The sequence below is a fragment of the Lutjanus erythropterus genome, chromosome 9, assembly GCF_056507025.1.
Source record: "Lutjanus erythropterus isolate fLutEry1 chromosome 9, fLutEry1.hap2, whole genome shotgun sequence".
Taxonomy (NCBI): Eukaryota; Metazoa; Chordata; class Actinopteri; order Lutjaniformes; family Lutjanidae; genus Lutjanus; species Lutjanus erythropterus.
Window position 1 is genome coordinate 2,454,913 of NC_139325.1, and position 15,750 is coordinate 2,470,662.

At 39.3% G+C, this 15,750-nt stretch overlaps 1 protein-coding gene across 3 annotated transcripts in view; it reads left to right on the forward strand.

Moving 5' to 3' along the window:
- The window catches only part of ncalda (neurocalcin delta a), a 107,414-nt gene that overhangs the window by 35,551 nt on the left and 56,113 nt on the right, over positions 1 to 15,750 (forward strand). Inside the window, exon 1 of one of the 3 annotated variants that reach the window (XM_084725913.1) lies at positions 15,182 to 15,504. The exons of the other annotated variants lie outside the window; for them this stretch is intronic. The gene's annotated coding sequence lies outside the window, so the exon portion shown is untranslated. Of the gene's footprint in view, positions 1 to 15,181; positions 15,505 to 15,750 lie in introns of those variants that run through there. 3 annotated transcript variants of the gene reach the window in all.

The window sequence follows — 15,750 nt, forward strand, 5'->3', positions numbered from 1 at the left end:
GAGTGTGTGTGTGCATGTGTGCTGGGTCTGTGTATATGTATTCATTGTGTACGTAGAGTCTGTGTGCATGTGTGTATTAGTAATAGTGAGCAGGGGACCAGAGCGTGACTCATAGGGGAGGTGGTGATGAGTCTTTTTCTTGCTTCTGACTCCCAACCTGCTGCCTTCTGATAAGAGAGAGAGACTGAGACAGTGGGCTCTGGTTAATCCTCTCTCTGCATTGAGCCTGCCGTCTGCCATGAAGAACAATAGATGGGACAGGCTGGTCATCCATCTTTTCTTCTGGCTTCTGTTTATAGCTCCTGAATCACAGAGGATGGAGTGGGTTGTAATGCTGTTGACTAACTCTTGAGACACTTGTATAACAAACCTTTTCACTCCCAATTTCCTGTTTCTTCACAGCCCACCTCCCCAGCTATAAATTTGGATTAAATGATCATTTCTGTAAATAATGTCTCCTCACTGCTCTGGATCATATAGATACATCAAAGGTTGAGTCATACACAGTAATGTAATTATAATGACTACCAAGACAGATGAGAGAACCGTAATTCTGCTCAGACGCTCCTTAGAAAGCCTTTTGTTGTTTGTTCAAGTGTTCATTAATGTTATTTTTATCCTATTTGATTTTAATGATTCATGTGTGAGGACCATAAAGAAAAACAGCAGTTCTTATCCAGGGATATCAGCAACCTGCGGCTCCAGAACCACATGCAGCTTTTAGCTCCTTTTCAATGTTTGGCTTTTGCAAAAAAATATATGGAAATAAATATATACATTTTTTTAAACATTTTAACTTTATGTTATCATTGTTATTTATCAAAAAGTTGGGAAAACTCAAAATGTACTGCAATAGATTTTTGAGCTTAACTCATATTCTTAAGATTTGAAAAAGTTTTACCAACTACTAATCTTTTGCTGAGATAATTCACTTTGCTTCTTTAGATAAACCTAAATCTTTGAGTTTCAGAAACTCTAAAAAATTACTGACTAAATGCATCGTAGTGAAAGTGAAGGATGTTTAAAATTTAAATAATAAACCATTTCGATGAATCAGGTTCACAGCTCACTGTGACCAATCTTTTTGAATTTCTTAAACTCAAAGATTAATGTTCAGTTGAAGAAGAATAGCAAATCATCTCAACTACAGCTTATAGGTCAGCAAAAGTTTTTTATTTTAGTTATTTATTATTTTTATTTAAAAAAACCTCTTTTTTTACAATGTAAAGTGATTCTTACATTCTCCAGCTGTAAGTATATTTGGCCTACACACCAAATTTTAAGAAAAAGTTTTAATATTTTGTCAACTAAATTGTGTGTCAAAGCCTACATCTACAGCATAGTGGCTTTTCCTCTAAATTTTGGCAGTGGCTCGTCTTCTTCAGTCTCCATAAGCTTGCTATGTATGCCAAATCAAAAAATAGGAAAGTCTTCAGGGAAAAGAGAGAATTTATTTGTTGTGGCTCCAGATAGATTGGTTTTGTTTTTTTCTTTTTTTCTTTTTTGGGCCAAAAATGGCTCTTTTGTTCATCAGCATTGCAGACGCCTGGCCCAGTATGATGGTGCTTCACGACAGTTCTGAATCAGGAATGAGCAAACAGTGATGTGTGTTGTGAGAATTATTTCAGAATCCAGTTAGTCAGGTTGAACAGCCCACCTGAAGTTCACCTCTCTCTAATGAAGGTCCCTCACCTCCAGCTCAGTACAGTTTGCAGAATCCTTGACACCCATGTTTCTCTATTCACCACCTCAACCTGATTGAGTGTTTTTCCTTAGTTTATTTCCCTTTTATGCAGAAATTGCAATGATGTTGGCCTGTGGGTTTAAGGTTTTGGTAAACCCACTGTTTTGAAATAAATTCCAACATTTGCTTGATGGATTAGCACAAACTTTGCACAGACATTCATGGCACCAAGTTAAGAATTTTTATGATGAATTATTAATTGATTAAGTGCTCTTAAGAATTTAACTGATTCAAAATGTATTAAGCTGTAAAAATGTTTCCATTAGTGTATAATCACCTCATGTAAGAATTGCTGTATTTTATAACTACAACAGGCACAGGTCCTCCTCACTGGAGGCCCTCATTTGTAGTTTCTAAAGTAGCCCTGAACCGTCCACCAGCCACAGCTGGTTCTCCTACGTGGAAGGAGGGAGTGAGATGAGGTGTTTTCCATCCGAAAGCCCCCCAAAGGTGCCACTAAATCCTACACAGTGGTCCTTTAAATCTTCTAATGATGAGCATGTTAGCAGTATCTGTGTGAGCATATTGATGTTAGCATTTAGCTCAAAGCACCGGTGTGTCCTAGTATAGCCCCAAAGAGCTGCTAGCATAACTGTAGACTCCGGGCAATAGGTTATGCTAGAAAAGAACTCGTACGCATGACGTGTTGTCTGACCAGTTTGGAAATCAAACATGTTTATAGATGTTCCAAATGACCACAGTCAAAGAGTGAAAAGCTGGTCATCACCACTACGCCTAAGTTGAGAATCACAGAGCCACTAGCATGGCTGTAAACTCTTATGGTAGTTGTTAAGTGATGCTGCACTAATGACAGTTAACCTGTTGTCCAGTGTGTGTCCTCTTTGTTTACTCAGTTATTTAATGTGTTTCTCTTTCTGACTGTCAAAACTATAAAATCTCTGTAGCTTTCATCTCACTCTTTGTTGCAAAGGATGTATTATATTCATAATACACTTTCAAAACCAACCATGCAGGGGTTGCAGGGCTGCTTAATGATATATAGAGAGTAGATACAGGATAGTTTTTAAGGCAGCAGTCTGTTATGGCAGTCTGTATTATTACTATTGTTCTTGATAATTTAATGGCTTTAAGACAGATGATGAGTCATGGGCTTAAGTGTTATTTTAACACATTTTGAATTAATTTATTTTCTGCACCTGTTCAAATACAGAGTAAATGCTTAATTTCTTCCATTAAACAATGATATTTCTAATACTAAAATAAGTTTTATCTTCGCCTTTTTTCACTGGCATCAACTGGCAGAACGCCTCAGCTAATTGCTCCAAGAACCCAAAAAAAATCTTTCATACAAAATGTTGCAGTCATCACTTTCAGCATAAAAACTTTTTTCTAACTGCCCAGAGCTCTGATAACTTGGACTTATTTCTTCAACATAACAGATTGTCTAGCCAGGAAGGTCAAACATGTTTGACGAAAAACAAGTGTGAAGCGAGAGATGGAGGAGGATAGTGGGCAATGTATCTACAGTATCTCTAAATTCAAAGTGAACTTTTATTTGTTTACATCACTGTAATTAAGCTCAGTATTGCCAAAACAAGTTGTACAAGGTTTCACAATGTAATTTTGCCATTTCACAATTAACAAAGGCAGAAAAGTGGGGGCACAAAAAGAAAAGAGATGAAAACAAGAGAAAGAGAAAGAAGAAATGAGTAAAATTTGCTGATACTTAAGTTTGGAAGTACATATGCTTCACCTCCTTCCTCTTTCTTCTTCCTGTCATTTTCTTTCTTAGTTAGCTATAACATCATTTCATTTTCTCTGTGGGCACACCACCTTTTGGTTGAACACAGTAGGAAAGATATACTTTAAATCAAAAGATCTCATTCATAAAATAATTATTAGCGCCTGACAGATACAGGATTTTTGATGTTGATGCCAATCACAATATTTGGGAGTAAAATAATTCTGATATTGATATATTGACTGATACTGCAGTGATCCCTCAAATGTGCTTATCAAACACTTGTGACAAAGATATGTAATGGAGGCAGGATATTTTACAGTGTAACAATAAACTTTGTGGTTAAAAAATACTACTAATAATAAAATACTGCCTATGAATATAAAAAGAAAGAAAGAAAAAAGAAAGGAAAACAGTCTGCAATATGTTCTCATAAAAAAGGTTTAGCATATATTTGGCAACATTTATGCTTATACCAGTAATGACCAATATAGCTGTGATAGCCCGGTATATCTCTGGATCTACTAAAATAAAATGCTTTTCTTTTATCAGAGTAATTAGATTTTTGTTTAAATTTACACACACTGTTATTTATAGTAGCCCCAGTTTAACTGAAGTTTGTGTAATTTCCCATCACATTAATTATTTTAATATCACCTCTAATGTTAAAGGAGAAATCAGCTATATATTTATTGCATTAAATCATAAAATGACCACAATGTGTCATCAGAGATCAAGGAAACATGTTAAGTTGAAATTAGAGATGCACCAATCGACTGGCCAGAGACCGGAACCGGACGGTTTTCAACATGACCGGCCCTGACCGGTGACCGGCCAGTCAGCGTCACATATCTGATTCTGTGCCCGTCATTGTCACACACATGTTGTGCACGATGGTCACATCATGCGCGCAGCAGACAAACTGACCGTGACGTCAACACAGCGCTGATGACAGCTACACACACTCAGACACATGCTTGCTTGAAGATGGTGTCAGCGACAGATTCCAAGAGCAGGATAAAGAGAAGACAAACAGTCTACAACGAGACAGAGCAGCTGACAATGTCGCAAAACAGCCGTAAACTTTGTAGCTCTTCAGGCTAATGTTAGCTAGCAGCAGACTGCTGTTCACAGAGGGACAGTTAAAATCTCACCTCCTGTTCTGGCTGAAGAATAAACAACCTGTGTTGATGTGTCTCCTCAAACATTTTCTCATCAAGACTCGTTTAACTTCTGCATCTGTTTTTCTCATGGCAAAGTTTTACAGCAGCAAACTGTTGCACCGTGTCTGTCTCCAGTTTGTTTACATCCCGCGAAATCCCGCGGAAGATCATGGAATCTCGCAGGATTTCGCAAGTCATCACATTCAGCTGATTCATAATCTTAATGTAAAACTATAATAAGGCCTGGCTGTAACCTGGGGGACTTTGGAGAAAATTTAAATAGTATTTAATGAATATTTAATAGTCAGTGTCTTATTATGAATATCCAATTTAATTTTTACAAGAAAAGTTACAAAAATGTTTGTGAATGCTGTCAATAACAGTTCTCAGAAAGACTGATAATTGGCCAAAATCGGAATCAGCAGGTCAGACCCTTATAAAAACCGGAAATCGGATTCGGCTAAGAAAATTGCAATCAGTGCATCTCTAGTTGAAATACTTGCTTCACTTGACAAGAATACTAAGCTGAGGTGTCCCCCTTTGAAATTTCCATATCAGACCGGAATAACTGTTTTGTTTTTCCATTTCATGTTAATCACAATTCAAATTATTGTAATTATCATAGCGTAGATGTTTGTAACTCTTAAATTGAGCAAAATGGAGTTTGGCAGGCACTTAACTCGCTCATGGTGTGTTATTTCAGATCAGTGGGCTTTTGTTTTTAGAATAACAAGCTTAACTTTACGTTGACAGACAATTGACAGTCATAAACACCTGATCAGCTTACAATGGAGGACTTGTCGTCACTTTTTATTGGGGTTGTGTGCATCCTGTGCCATCCTGTGGCCCTGCAGAGCTCCTGCAGAGCTCCTGCAGCCTACCTGTCTCTGCCGTATCTGTGGAGGAGTGGGGTGGGGGGTAAAAACTATTTAAACAACCTATTTAATATACAGTCTATGGCTCCAACACATGCAATGGCTACATATTTCTCCTTTAATTCAGTGCACAACTTTAAAATTTGCAGCTATTTCAGAGCTATATTTTAATCACAAATTATCTCATGAGAAAGATGATTTTTCTTCCTGTTATACACGACTGCCCACTTAATTGACCAATGGCTTTTATCTTGTATTGTTTAACATTATGATAACCTGTTTTATTACACAACCACAGACCTCTTAAGATGCTTTCGTCATTTGCTTTGGCAAGCGGTGTGGTATATTGGATTAGCCTGTTCAGCGAGGTGCATCGGCTCGCCCACCTCATGTACTGTGGTTACATAACACACAAGGAGCAGATTTGTTTTTAAACAATCTTGTCTACTCATTTCAGTGACTTGTGAGCTCTCCCTACTATACTGATATACATGTAAAGCTATGAGAACAGCTGCTGTTTGTGAGAGCCTCTCTGACTGCAGCTGTTAGAGGATAAAGGAGCGTGTGCCGTCACAAGCAGTCTTTCTCTCAGTGGACTGTGTTGTACGGTGCAGCTTCCTGAGACAGGCTTTCCTACAGTATGTGAGTTTACGCATGGCTGCACATTTACATGTCTGTCTGCTGGTGGTGGACATGGTGGTGGCGGGGGGAGACGTGGATGTCCTTTTCCCTCTCCCTCGCTGTCCTCTCAGGACAGTGCATTGTTATATTCATAACCATATGGTGTGTGGGAGATGAATTCACTTCCCTGTGTGGCAGCCAGGTTTCTGCTGATTCCTGTATGTGTCGTAATTGGCAGTTACATTCAAAAGCAACGCTTGTAATTGTGCAACACCACAGTGTCAACGTCACTGCAGTCACCGCGTGCTGAAGGTCTCCTGTGTTGACAGAAATGCTCTATGTTCCAACACTTCCTGTTGAGGGTGGAGAATCAATGCATCAGACACCTACATCTACACTTGTTGAGGTTCATGCCAGAATTTCACCAACTTCAACTTCAGAATAAGAATAATAAAAATAAGCAGCTTTCCCAAAGGACAAGTTGCTGACTGGTTTGAAAAATAGAGTTGCACTTTCATAACTGTCTGAAATCTGAGCAATGGTAATGGCCTGCATTATCTGTCCAAAGAAAAGGCTAAATCATTCATGCTTGACTGCCTGACACTTGAGGAGATTACATATTATTAGGGATAGTTTGGGTTATTTGATGAGGGGTTTTATGAGGTACTTACTGATATTCAGTGTATTACTTACAGTAGATGCCGGCCAGCATGCCTCCAATTTAAAAAATTAGAGAGGAGCACCAGCGCAGAAGCTAAGCTTTGTACTGCTGTGGACAGGTTCAGCAGCAAAACCTATTTTAACCACCTAAAGAATAGTCAACATACAAAATTCTAATTATGAAATAGTTTTATGAAATATTTTTACCACTTTGCTGTCAGAGAGTGTTTTCTGACAGGGAACCACCATTACATAAGCCAGTTTGGAGTTTTAAAATGATAGTTTAGATTCACCAAAGTTGCATAATAACACAAACAACCTAACAGATTGATGCAGTGGTAGACCAGCAACTCCTGTGTTCAGACAGTGTCATCTGAGGGCAATAAAGCAAAGCAGTTAGAATATTCCAAAGAAAGTGTACACACATGCTGATACAGATTTTTCTAGGTGGACGTTTTTTAAATATCTTTTGTTGCTGACCCTGTCCACAGCACTGCTTATCCAAACTGGGGGCGTGTTGGCCAGCATCAACTGTAAGCACTTCACCCCACTTAAAATAATCTGAACTGCTGACATCACATCAGAAAAAGTGGTTACAGCACCGTTATAAATTTTCATGGAAAGTCTCTCTTTAAAACTTTATGTCACTGTTGTTGTTGCTTGTCCAGTCTGCTGGTGACCTCACTTTACATCATGATATACTGCCACAACTGTTCATGGACTAAACTGCATGTAAGTCTCTAAAAGAAGGCATGATATGCAGAGTCCATTTGAACACATACTTAAATGCTAATAAATCAGAAGCCAAGGTCACGTAGATCAGAGAGTGTGCTACAAGATAAACCACTCACATCATACCTTTAACATAACCTCTAATCACAAGTGCTCACTGTACAAGATGCTGCAGATATTTGGCATTTTTAGATGCATGTTATGAAAATTATTCCAAACAATGTCATCCCATAGCAAATGCTGCTTTTATGTGGTTTTGTGGCACACAAAATACACATTTACATATTAAACCTTTTATAAGCAGTGGTTTTCTCAAAATATTTCTTCAAATGCATTAAGACAAATAATGAAACACTAATCCACTATTAGAGGGGAAACGTGTGTGTGTGTCTGCCTCTGTGCTTTCATTGATTTGTTGGATAAGACACTTAAACCTTGTTAAGACTTCTGGGCCTTCCCTCCCTGACAGCTGATTATCCAATCTATAATCTGTTGTTACCTAATACTTCCTGAGAATAACATGACATCTCTCTGACACAGCTCCAACCTGCAGGTTTTAGATCTCACCGTTCAATAACAACTTTCACTCCTCTTGACCACTTTTCCTCTCCTCACTTCATCTCTATACATTGTTTTAGGTTCATTTGCAATTTCAGGAATTTGTGAGTCTATTGTTTCATGCCTGACTTTTTTTTCTGCCCTCAGCTGGTTTTAGAAACTTGCTGCAGACAATAATGGAGTTATTTAGAAGGGAGTTTCTAACAGTGACACAGTGCGGGGAGTGTTTCCTTTTCCACAGGAACAACTTCTGAAGGGTTTGCCTTGGAAAGAGAAGTTGTTTTCTCTTCCGCCCATGCTGTTGCTTCCTGAGTCTTCAGAAGGAAGGAATTCCCTCTAGTGCCGGTTACCCACCCTACATCCTATAAAACACACACATACACACGCTGGTTATATGCCTCTACAGAAATGCTGTTCAGAAAGTCTGAAAGCAGTGAAAAGACCCTTGTGAAGATCAGGTACTGCATCAAATCTTTGTTGTTTGTGTTTTTTGTTCGAAATTAATCTGACCATCATGCCCACTTTTCACAGTGATTGGCCAGGTGTGCAGTAGGAGTGGGAGCAAAAGTCTAATCTCTTAAATATTGTGATTCTTTATTTCACAATTCCTGAATAGATTTTTTTGAGTGCTGAACTTTATATCTATATATGGTACATATAAATATTGTCTATTAGGTGATGCTAAGAGAGCTGCTCACTTAGCGCACCAACTAACTTCTGGGTTTATTTTTACAGCTAAATGAAGCAGTTAACTTAAAAAAAGACTGACTGACATGTGTTGTGCAGTGTTTGACTCACGATACACAGTCTCTAGAAGTGTATTATTCAGTGTAGTGTTAAAACAGCAAACGGGCGCACCATGTGTTGAGGCTATCAGTCCTCTTCAGCGGCTGCTGGTTCAATTCCTGCCTGCGGGCACATTTGCTGCATGTCATCCTCTCTCTCTCACCCCCTTTTCTGTCATATTTCCAGCTTTCCTATCCTATAAAGGCAAAAAAGCCCAAAAAAAAATCTTTGAAAAAAAAAGCAAACAAACATAGAAATAAATAGTAATAAAATAGTAATATTGAATTATAATACTTGACAATCAGAATACATATTAATCAGCACCCACGTATCATGTTGTTTACTTATTTACTCTACCAACCAATGCGTCCCGTTTATCATTCCCCAACAGCCCCAAGAAAATATTGATACTCTTGAGGATCGTAGTATTACGTTGTGTGATTCTGTATCACTTCTCAAAAATACTGTATTGTGACATTATGAGACATGCAAAGATTTGTGGCAGTGGTTCATTTTGCGTTGTGGTTTAAACCCCATCTGATAGGTACCAGTGTTGTCGTCTAGAGCTGCCAGCTCTCTTAACCCACAACTATTTTGATAATCAGTAAATCAGTTTGAGTCATTTTTGATAAAAACAAATTTTGTATTCTCAGATTTCAGCATCTCTATGACAGTAAACTCCATATCCACCACTGCGCTCCATTCATATATACATATAGATAGACAGAGAGATAGATAGAACTTGGTTGTGGACAAAACAAAACAGTTGAGGACCTCACTCTGGGGAAACATTGATCCATTTTTTTCTTCACCATTTTGTTAACCAAACAAATAATCAATTAATCTAGAAAATAATGGAAAAATTAATAGATAGTGAAAATTAGTTGTTGTCTATCTTCACTGTTTATTTATATAAAAAGTAAACTTTTTATGTATGTATTTTGTACATATGGTTGTGTATTCTTTATACTATGACAGTCTTAAAAATAGCAATATATCACCTTTTTTGCAGTGTCGTAATTTATCGCAATATGTTGAAACGTTACCTATTTATGTTGATGCATATTTTATTGCTAGATTCTTGCCAATGCACAGCCCTACTCTTCACTATATGACCAGTGTCTCATCCTACCTTCAAAGGTAGTCGTTTTAAGACAGCATACACAACTTGACTTTTCCAACATGGTGGATGATGCTTCGCCTGTGCTCATTCTGAAAGACTTTATATTCCCCTTTAGGCATCGGCAGTGAGCCTACTGATCCCAGGCTCTAGTCTAAATAATTTATGCCTGAATCAGTTTACCCACCTGACAGTTTGACTTTCATTTCACTTTCTTTTATCATCTCATCATTTTGTGCTTTGCTGTTCTCTGCTCTGATGGTTTCCACTCCTGTCTCCTCTTTCCTCCCCAGCAGGATCTTTACAGTCATATTTATCCTAGCTGCAGGCTTTATTAAATTACTTTCCCCTGCACTCTGTCGTCCACTCCCCCTCTGCCCCGTGTGCCATTTCATCTTGTGTCTCCGTCCATGTGCCTCTCGCTCAGCCGCACATACCCTTACTCACAGCAGTCCAGTGGGGGGTGGTTTTCACTTGGCTGACCTCGCCCCACCCTCCACACTTCCCCACCCTAATCTGGGCCCCACTGCGCTCCATTCAACAGGCCAGCAGATGCTATTCAAATGAATGTAATCAGCCCGAAGCTGTTCATACTCACAGCTTGGGTGAGTGGAGGATGGGGTAAGGAGTTGGTTGGCCCCGGAACAGTTTTTCTTCCCACACTGCACACCCTCAGTCTTTGTCTGACACTCATGCCCTGCCCCAGATAAACTTGACACAAAGCACGGCACATTTTGGAAGTGGAGGCATGGCGACGCTTTAACAGATGACTATGTGAAAATGTTCTCAGTCTGAATACAGGGAGTTGCTAAATGTAAATACAAGCATGCATGCACCAAGGTACTTCAATTTAATAAATCTCTTTAAAGGGACAGTTCAACCCAAAATTAAAAATACATATTTTTCCCCTGGCTGTAGTGCTATTTATTCATCTAGATTTTTTGGTGTGAGTTGCAGAATTTTGGAGATATCAGCCATACAGATGTCTGCCTTCACTCCAATATAATGTGACTAAATGGCCCTGCAACTAACAATTATATTCTTTGTCTACCAGAACACAACAAGGTCTGTACATTATTTTGAGTAACCGGGTCATGATTTTCGGAAAGACACACTGGTTTTGACATTTTCTTTTTCCTTTTTTCGCGCTTTTAGCACCACAAACCAAGTGCCATGTTGTTCCATGATATCTCCAAAACTCTGCAACTCACACCAAAAAAAGATCTACATGGATAAATGGCACTACAGGCCAGGGGAATAATATGTATTTTTGGTTTGGGGGTGAAAGAGTCCCTTTAAAAATAAAATGAATTAATAAAAATCACAAAAGACATGATTTACAGGAAAAACATGTAAAACATGTTAAGCTGCTCAACTAATCAAAAAACTACCAGTATCACAGTACTTATTGTTAAATCAACAGTGCCGTTTGTTAATTGGACACCGTTTGCTTTCTGACAGCCCTCCAAGTAATCTGATGTTGCACCCCCTCATACATAAACATGTTGATTTTCTCCTTGTGCAAAAAATATATATTGGTTACAGGAGAGAGAAATTATTAACATGATTTGCATGTAATTTGTACAGGTTGCCTGCAGGGTGTTCAAAAATCTAAAATCCAGTAATCTGAATTTTAGGCCTTAAAATGTATTCAAATACATTTTTGAAGTGTCTTGTGTAAAGGAATTTTCATCATCGATTAATCCATTGATTGGGTTGTTTGGTCTAGAAAATGCTAGAAAATGGTGAAAAATACATATATTTAAAACAAAATAATGTTTTCTTTAAAACACACCCAGATGTTTTGCAATGTGGGGCTCCTCGTCAAAACAGTGGCACTTGTAAAAAACTAGTAAGTGAAAAAGTTTTTTGAGGTGTGCCCTGGTAGCTCAGTTGGTAGAGCATGCACCCCATGTACTGACGCTGTGAGCCTTCTGCAGCAGCTGTGGGTTCAACTCCCACCAGTGACCCTTTGCTGCATGTCATCCTCACCACTCTTTGTCAGCCTCTTCCTGTCATGTCTTCAGCTGTCCTATCTAAAATAAAAAGGCCCAAAAATATATTAAATAAAGGTCAGTGTTTTGGTTGAAGCTGACTGATAATAATTAATTTGAACTCGGCTGCACCTTGTGCAAGAAAATACTCAGATTAGGAACTTTGGATATTAGTCACATGGGAAGTCAGAAATAATAAAGCTGTCATAAAAAGCCACCAGTGAACACCTGCCGTCACGCAATATTGTTCTGCATTCACATCGGGAGCAGCGCCAAAGTCCGGCCCCGGCACAACTCCTGTGCATTAACCTCTGCAACTACTGAAGAAACTATTTGACCTTTTGGGAAATACGCTGTGCCAGATGCCACCATAAAGGTAGCAAAATCTGCCAGTCAGTGTCTCTAAACTTTACTAATGAACGTGTTATATCTTAGTTTAATCTGTACTAAAACTCCAGAGTAAAAGCAATATGCCATGGTTTTATATTGGTGTTATGTGTTGGACTGTTTCTAGTCTTGGAGCTGTGACTGGACAAGATTTGTCGTCACCACGAGGTTGCCTAATTCCTGCTTATATGTTGTGTTAATTAGTGAGCTTGAAAGGTGCTGAAAGGTGGATTTTGTTTCCAGTTGACAGAGCCTGCCCAGCTGTTTTCCTGTTCGCCAGTCTCCATGCTAAGCTAAGCTAACCAGCTGCTGGTGTAGCTTCATGTTTCTATTTCGCATACACCCGTGAAAAGGGATCAATCTTCTCTCTGCAAGAAATCAAATAAGTCTATAAGTGTTTTAATTGCCTTGTGAATGATTTACTCAGCAGTGTCAGAACCTTAGGTTTACTTGAGTGAAAGCTATTGTCTGAAAGCAGAGGTTTCACTGTTACCTGAAAGAGTCGAGGCTGATGAGCATCATTCACTCTGACACTGACAACAAAATGTCTATTTAGTCTCTTCTCTGCTAATAAAACATGACATTGTAATCATATCCCCATATCCCCTCTCTTGATTGCCACTATTGTTGGTTTTCTCATTATTGTTGTTGATTGGCTGCTAATCATAGTGGCATACTTGAAATCTGATCTTCTTGTTGAGATGTGTTTCTTCAGCTCCTCTCATCATTTTATTGTTATTATTATTATTATTATTATTATATAATGAAATAAAAACACAATTGAAACTGGAGCTACTGTATTCCCTATGTCCCTGAAGTAATGAAAGTTATTTAGTTTCTTATTCATTTCTTCTCCCAACTCTGTTGTACAGATATAGTTCTTTTATTAGTCATGTGAATTAATCACTGCAGTCTGGGGCATCTCAACAAACTGTAGAGGGAAGGTCTGTTTCTATTAACTAAAGTCGTGTTTTAGGGCGGGTTCACACCCACAGGTCCAGTTCCTGAATTACACTAATGCGAGGATGATGCATTGTTTCAGTTTTTCAGCTGGTCTGGTTTGCGTTCACAAAGGCAAAACTCAGACAGTACAGATATTGTAAGTAGAAGTCATGTGGTGGAAATGTCATTCCATTATTGGTCATACAGTTATTGGTTAAAAAAAAAAAAAAAAAAAAAACTAAACAAAACAACAAATCTCTCCAAATTTCTACTTGGATATTGTGCATCATGGGGCACCTTCAGGTTCTCTTCATATTGGTGTTGATCTGGAGCACACTTCAGCAGACTTCAGAGGGCCCCACATGTGATCGTCTCATAAGACAGCCAGTATTAAATCATTTAATAATGTAGGCATTGCTTACTTCGCCGTTAGTCCAGGTTTGTCCCCTGCCAGTCCACATTTTGATAGCAAACAAGCTCCTAGTTCACCAGTCACCAAAAAATGGAACAGAAATGTTTTTTAATCAATGAAATGACATATGTAAGGAACGAAGTAGTGATTGCAAAGATGGTGCCTGTTCAATCCAATGACAGATATCTGCCTGGCATATAACCCAAAAAAGTTCTTCCAGGTAGCTTCCAGGTTTACTTCTTGGTTATACAGCCCATTAAATGTTTGCAGTAGTGTTTCCCCACTTGCCACCACCGCCGAGTTTCTGCTCAGCCCGTAGGTTTTACATTGTGATGATGCCACATCGTCTTTTAGTTTTATGGACGTTTTGTTTTGTTTTTTTTTGGTCAGTTTCAGAGTTCACTTGACAGCAGCCCTTTGAGGCCGACCAGAAAGCGGTCCTTTGGTCTGCAGCAGAGTTTGAGTCTGCAGTTCACACCGACCAGCAACAACGGTAAACTTTCTAACTTGCGTACTAGTTATAGATATTAAAACTGACAGTCTGACAATCTCACCTCCATTTCCTGCTGAACAACAGAGAACCTGTCTCGACCACATATCCCCAAACATCTCGGTTGGCAGTCTACTTTTGTTTTTTTCTCACTGCAAAGCATTGCTACAGCAAACTGTTGCACCACATCAGTCTTTGTTTATGCCTGCTTTCCTATAAGATCACGTAAGATCACGTTCCCCATGAAATCACATGAGATCATGTTTACTGTGGCACAATAATCCAGTAGTGTGTGGTGTGCCATTATTTTCAAATCTTGTAGTCAGTGTGTTTAGGTTATAGTTTGAACACATCGTTTATTTTTTAAGTTACAAAATGTTGGTGTATGCTGTCAATTGTAGTTCTTAGAAAGAAGGAAAATCGGAATCAGACAAAATCAGAATCAGCACATCAGACTTTAAAAAAAAATTGGAAATCAGAGTCACCCCAGCCAATTGTAACCAGTGCATCTCTGATCATTGTCCCTGAAAAAGGTCATAAATTGTAGCAAAAACAAACTTGGTGCAAAGAGCAGAACATGCTGCTTATTTTGGTTCAAGGAGTCGAAGCACAAGTTCAAAAGTGCACTTTGTCTGGTGCACATTCCTTTTGTGCTTGTATTTGTTTCTGAGAACTGTTGGAAACTTGAACCACTTTGTATCAGTTTCTAATTTCTCCTTTTCGCTCCTTCACTGTCTTCACCTCTCCTACACAAGACCGTCTGCGCGGCGCTGAGCTCGTCTTTAACCAGCCTCTCTGTATGTAAGTGTGCATGTGTGTGTGTCAGATGACCTATTGAAATCATTGCGGTGCAGTGTGCCTGTTACCACGGCAACGCAGGCTTCTCCGTCTCTCTCTCTCTCTCTCTCTCTTTCTCTCCCCCTGTCTCTCTCTGTCTCCCCTCCCCTTTCATTTCCCCTCCACACCAGAGCAAGGTCACGTGACCGTGGTGACGTCAAGCCGGAGAGGCAGGCAGGCAGGCAGAGGAGCGAGTTAGTTTGTGGGCTTTTAACAAACCTCCTGCTCAGGCTCTGGAGTCTCTGGGAGACTGTCAGTCACCGTTAGCTCTGTCTCAGTCACTCAGCCGCTCAGTCTGTCTTCTCCTTCCCCCCTCCTCTCTCTCTCTCTCGCTCTCATCTTTGTTTCTCTCCGGTTCTTTATTCTCGCCTGTTGCTTCTTCTCCTTCTGCTGCTTCTGCTGCTGCTTCCACAAACTTAGTCTCGAGAGAAAGTGCTGGGTGATGGACTGCTGAACGGCTTGTACATTGCTACAAAGTGAGGTAAGCTTCCTGTGTTTTCTCTTTGTGTGTGTATTGTGTGCTTTAGCAGCGGGTGGTTGCTTCTAGAGGGGGTGTGCAGCAAGTTACAGCTGGATAAAGGAGAGTTTGTGAGTTGGAGTCACGCTCTTGTGCAGGAGGGAACTTGTCTTTGTGAACAAATCCCTGACAGAGGGTGAATGAGGCTCTTTTAGTTATCATTTTTCTAAACTTTAGAGTCTAAGAAGTGCAAAAATGTTGCATGATGGT